The 6,328-nt window shown below is 38.6% G+C and overlaps 1 long non-coding RNA gene across 1 annotated transcript; it reads left to right on the top strand.

The window, feature by feature from the left end:
* Window positions 1–2,785: 2,785 nt before the first annotated feature.
* On the top strand, window positions 2,786–5,510 carry LOC134484469 (uncharacterized). The gene is made up of 2 exons (XR_010061929.1): window positions 2,786–2,997; window positions 5,256–5,510. It is a non-coding gene; the product is annotated as an uncharacterized LOC134484469 (long non-coding RNA).
* Window positions 5,511–6,328: the final 818 nt, after the last annotated feature.

Here is a 6,328-nt window from a genome sequence, read left to right as displayed (position 1 = left end):
AATACTGTTCAATATTGTAGGTTTTTATCTGTTTCCAAAGGCCAGTATTTTCCCTACAGACCTTCAATTGAATGAATATTGTATTTCACATTCTTATTGTGCATTCCTCCATATGGGACTTTATGAATATTGCTGAATGTGTACTCAAAAATTGCTTTCCAATTCCATTATCTGCAATGATTTTGGCAACAAATATGGCCCAGCTATAGAATAAGTATAACAACGTAAATATGGTGTACCTACTTGAAATGATAAGCTCGCCAATCCTTATTTCATACCAAAACGACCAGACATCAGCAAACCAAATGACAACATGGACTATGGAATTCACTGGTTCTCTAGTCCCTTTTGATGTAAATTCTGCATTATCTACCTTATTGTGTTCCAAGGAAGAGGCTTGAGGGTTTTGGATGTTGTACCATGATTCTTTCTTCAGGACAAATATAAGATACAGGCGGATGTGCAGGATGAGGAATTGCTTGAGGTCCAAAGATACCTCAGCTTCGTTAGGTTAATAAGACCTGGAGAGACTTTATTTGGCACTGTCATTTATGGATTCTACTTTGTTGACCTTGGTTGCCAGAACCCTTGTTAAAATTCCATCTAAGCTCCTAGCTATAGAATATATATATATATATATATATATATATATATATATATATATATATATATATATAATAGATATATACGTATATATATATATATAATAGATATATACATATAGATATAGACAGATATTTCAGCCACCACAACTAGATAAGATTGATGAATCTTAGATTTGCATGATTAGAAGAAACATATAGATATTTCCTGAGAGACACAGCTAGAGCATGTCAAATACAGAAGTGAATGCTAGTGGCAAACCAGTGAACTGAAAAGGGACCTTTTTTGGTAGATTTTGAGAAAGGATTACAAGAGTTTAAGGTGTTTTCAACAGCATAAGAACAACATTGCCAATGAACCAGATCTTCCTGGTACTAGACCAATATTCAATGACTTTACATGGACAGACCAATTGCCCTAAATGAATATGTGGCAAAGGATGGCCTTGATGGGCACCAATGGAAGGAGAAGCCCTTGATCCAACCTAGGATTATCTTCTATTTCAAGGGATTGTCAAGGGGCAGAAAGTGTGGTTAAAGAAGTGATAGTGAACAGGTAGGGTATCATGGGAAGGAAAATGAAAAAGAAAATAATATTTTATTTGTAAATATAGAAAGATGCAGTTTAAAGAGCACTAAAATTTGCCAAAAATAAATAAAAGAAAGATATGAAAGTTAAGAAAACTGGGAACTAATCACACCTATTGACTCGGAAATCTAAAGTGGTAGTCAGAGTAATACTAGTGGAAAGACAGAGATAATGAAGTCTAAACTAGAAGCACTTCTCTCTCCCAAATATCAGTGTCAGACACAAACTGCACTATAGGGATCCAAAGAATGAAGGAGTTTACTGTGAGCTAGGGATGCAATACTTGTCTTTCCCTTCTTCCTTAGGACCTTTTTCTTTTGGGCAAAAGGAATAAAGGCCATGAGCTAACAGGAAAACAACTGTGCCATTCCCAACACTTGGCATTGGAGTAAAGAAATGAATGATATAAACTATCTGACTTCCAGGTACCATAAGATCATGGAAGTCCAGATGCTTCTGAGAGGCTCCCAGCTCCTGATTCCCATATGGGGAAGGTTAAGAGCAAGGCGATCTCTTAAGTTACTCCACTCAACAAATATGAAGTACTCACTTAGCATTCCCAAGGACCACATATATCTCTCTTATTTTTACACCAAGGCAGAAGGCCAGGTTTCTTCTCCCCATCCTTGGTGGGCACTATGGGAGTAGAAGCCTTTTTTCCTACCAAGGTTTGTCTCCAAGTTCAAGGGAAAGCCAATTGGCAGAAAAGGGTGTTTGAGAAGAAGGGGAAGGAAAGGGGTTTGGACCTTATGGGTAGGAAACTGGGAAAGGAAATAATATTTTAAATTTAAATATAGAAACATCCAGTTTATAAACAATAAAATTTGCTAAAGAATAAAAAAAAGAAAGATATAAAATGAAACTGACAACTAATCACATCTATTGACTCAAAAATCTGAGGTAGCATTCACAGTAAAACTAGTGGAAAGACTGACATGATGAAACCTCAACCAGAAGCACTTCTCTCCCCCAGATATCAGTGTCAGACACAAACTGCACTATAGGTATACAAAGCATGGTGGAGTTGACTCTGACCTGAGGACACAATACTTGTCCATTCTGTCTTCCTTAGGACACTTTCTTTTTGACAAAGAGAATAAAGGCGATGAGCTCTCAGAAAAACAACTGTGCCCTTCCCAACACTTGGCTTTTGAAATAAAGAAGTAAATGATATAAATTCTCTGACTTCCAAGACGCATAACAGCAGGGAAGTCCAGATGTTTTTGGGAGGCTCCCAGCTTCTGTTATCCTTATGTGGAAGGCTCAGATCTAGGATATCTCTTCAGCATTTCCACTCAATCTGTACCAACGACTCACTGGACTTTCCCAAGGACCATGTATTTCTTCCTTTTTTTTTAATACCAAGAAAGAAGGCCAGCTTTCTGCTCCCCATCTCTGAAATCTTCATCCTCTTTGTTTTCACTCACAAATGTCTGTTTACTCTGAATTAGAGTTCAAGTATTAAACACTAGAGGTACTGAAGGGATATCTGAGAGGGAGTTGTCATCACGACAACTCTTGTGACATCACGGAACCTAGGGGTTTCCAGGTTACAGTAGATGTTTGAGGGAGGGCCTAATGATTATGTCATTGAGATGTGCCATGGCCTACCTGTTAAACATCTTTCCTTACATTGACCAGATTCAAAGGTGACCATTCCACGTATGTCTCCTCTGACATAGTGGAAACATTTACATACTCCATCTGTCTAAAGCTAGACACTTCTCTTTTCTTTGTTAGTGGGTACATGATCTGGACGGGGGTCAATTCACCATTTGTTGTGGCTCAAGTTGAGGCTATTGCTAGGTAAGTGATTAGGCTCTTGAAACCTCACAGAGTCATACTGATCAGATTTGATAGAGGTATATCGACTGAAAAATTTATTCAGGAGAATCAAGAAAAAGATAAACATTTGTCTTGAGAACGGTATAGAGTGTCCCTACTTGGATTCCTGGTCTCAGGGAGATTTAGCAGGTGACAAGGTGCTTCTCTTAAAAGACCAGTATCAATCGGCCATCGGATCCTTGCACTTGTAGCTAAGATATGTGTAGTCACTACAATTTTGTTTTCTGATTGGTTTTAAATGTATAAATATTCTCCACATGCCTTGGTTATGGACTATTGGCTTTTAAGTTATTGGATATGGTTAAAAAATGTAACATTAGTAACAGAAAGTTGACATAAAACTGGTAAATTTGGATGGAGTCATTCTAGATGACATGTGGCATGAGCCAATCTAGGAAAACAGGTCTAAATTGGGATGGTATTTTTATGGAAATCTTATCCTAGAAATCAGGTTTCTAAAAGATTTTAAGGCAATGTCTCTTTGTTGTGGTATTGGAGATAGCACCATCCTGTGTTCATATATAGGAATTGGCAGTCAAACCTTGTAGCATGAAGGATAGACTTGGTGTTTTGGAGACCGGATTTTGGGATGATGAGACTGATTTTGAGGAAGAGGCTGCTCAGTGTGAGAGGGAAAGATATGATCCAGACTGGACACATGCTAGTGCACGTCGCAACAAGGCAGACAATTAGGCAAGAAAGCGGTTATACCAACAGCACCTCCATATAACCCTCAACCTAAAAGCATAGTGAAGCCTACAAAAGCTACTTCCTTTTGTCCAGAGGTGTGGAAAGTGATTAATAAGACCCTTGAATATTACCGTTCTGCTGTTGTACAGCTTCCTGTGTTAGGCATTAAATCTTGTATTCAGCATTTTGTTTATTACACAAGAAAATTATTATAGCGTATACACCAGCTCAGATAGAAACATTGTGTGCCTTGATACATGATCGGGCCATATTATGCTGTAGTTTTGATGGAGAGTTTGACAATCATTATCCTAAGGATCCTTTGCTACAATTTTTCTTGAACATCCAGTGATTTTTCCAAAGGTAACTGCATCAGAGCCTTTGTCTGGAGCGTTAGATATTTATACAGATGGCTATAAAACAGGTTTAGGTGCCTATATGGTTGATTCTCAAGAATCAGTATTAATTCAGTACAGTCCAGGCACCCCCCAAATTACAGAATGTAAAATTATATTGGAATTTTTTAAAAGATCTCTTGATTCTTTTAATTTAATTTCTTACTCTGCTTACATAGTTAATGCTGTGTGCTCACTTGAACTTGCAGGGTCAATTCGGTCGAGTATTACTGTATGTCAAATTCTACTAGAATTACAAAATTTGATTTGGGCCAGAGAAAATAACTTTTTCATATGACATATTCGAGCCCATACTAATTTGCCTGGTACCATGACCAGTAATAACACCGTAATGGCTGCTAGAACTCGTAGAGAGTTTATTTTTCATGCTGCTCTGGTTGATCTTGCTAGAGAATTTCATCAAAAGTTTCATGTTCCTGCCTTTACGCTTCAACCAAAGTTTAACATCTCTAGGGCTACAACATATGATGTGGTGTTAGTTGCTTGAATTGTGTTCAATTTCACTACCCTCTTCATGTGGGTATTAACCCTCATTGTCTGATCCTTCTAAAACTTTGGCAGATGGATGTCACACACATATCTCAATTTGGAAATTTAAAATATGCTCATTTTTCTATTGATACCTGTTCCGTTCTTTTATATGCTACTCTGATGAGTGGTGAAAAGACTCGTAATGCCATTGGTCATTGCTTAGAGGCGTGGGCGGCTTGGGGAAAGCCTGATAGTCTCAAGACAGACAATGGACCTACCGACACTGCAAAGTCCTTTCAGGAATTTTGCCAGACAATGCAGGTCAGTCATACTACAGGATTACCATACAATCCTCAGGGTCAAGGAATTGTGGAAAAGAGTGATCGTACCTTAAAAGAGCTTATATTAAAAAAAAAAAGAGGGAATTGCCAGTTGCCGAACACCAAAGGAACAACTTTAGCTCTTTTTACTCTAAATTTCTTAATTTTGGATGTGCATGGCTTCTCTGCTGCGGATCGCCATGCTGCTACTACACGTATAACTAATGCAGAAGTAAAGAGGAAGGATGTCTTAACTGATAAGTGGTGTGACCCAGATCCCATGATTTCAAGATCTAGGGATGCTGTTTGTGTTTTTCTGCAGAATCAAGAAAATCCAATTTGAGTAGCTGAGTGCTTGACTTGAAAATTGCCTTCTGCTCTTCCTGAAGAGGAGACTATGAACCTTACTATTACTGGGAATGGTAATCCTGTGTGATTCACTCATCTTGTGACCTATTGTCCGATCCTAGCCAGTACCCATGCCAGTTCATAACAATTCAACTGTTTTGTCAACCATTTTCTCTACCTTCTGTTTGTATGGTGTTCCCCGTAAGTGTCAAATGGAGATATGCCCCAATGGTATGTTGCCACTAATTTTTCTCTGTCTCATACCTTATGTTTTACTATTAAGAACTCTTCCCTTACCTGCCTTTGGTTGCGTAGAGCCACATTTCAATATTCAATATAATATAAGATCTAATGTGAGCAAGGTACCCATTTGGCATCTGGCCTCCTATCAGCCAATCAATGGATAGATTTAGTTCAAGAACAAATTGAAGCACTGTATCATGTGACACAGCTGTCCTGCGTTCCCTCCCTTAGAGGTTCATGCATTACTCCTTTGCAAGCTAACTTTTCTCAGCATTCTCAACAGAGCAAAGAAATCTCGAATTATCTGAAAGGGAACTGGTCCATGAAAGCAGATCAACTATCAAGACAATCGCAGATGTAGATTGCTGTTCTCAACAGCATTAGGTTGGACCCCAATACAGTTGAAGATTTTACCTAATGGATTAACAATGCTTTCTCCCTTTTTTAAGGAGTGGGCTGGCATGTTTTCCTGGGGTGCTATTTTCCTCCTTTGATGCGGAATATGTCTCTGGCTTATTGGCCATTTAAAAAGACAACATCCCAGACACAAAGCGGTTGTTTACCAGCCTATGATCGTCCTTGACAATGGTGCTTCTCCCAACATATGGCTGGCCTCTTTAAAAGATTAAGAGTTCGCCCTAGATCATTTTTGTCACTGTCATGTGGAGTCAATGTATCCAGAGATGGGCAACTTTCCTTGAGCTCGGTCCAACCTAAGACATGAGGCCCTGTGGTAGGTGAACCCAACGATAGGTAAGACTGAGTCATCATCAGGAATGATCTAAGACACGAGCAATGAAAAGA

This window comes from Rattus norvegicus, chromosome Y (genome assembly GCF_036323735.1).
Source record: "Rattus norvegicus strain BN/NHsdMcwi chromosome Y, GRCr8, whole genome shotgun sequence".
NCBI classification, from domain to species: Eukaryota; Metazoa; Chordata; class Mammalia; order Rodentia; family Muridae; genus Rattus; species Rattus norvegicus.
Note: the sequence above shows the minus strand (reverse complement) of the source record. Positions and strands in the feature narration are given on the sequence as shown.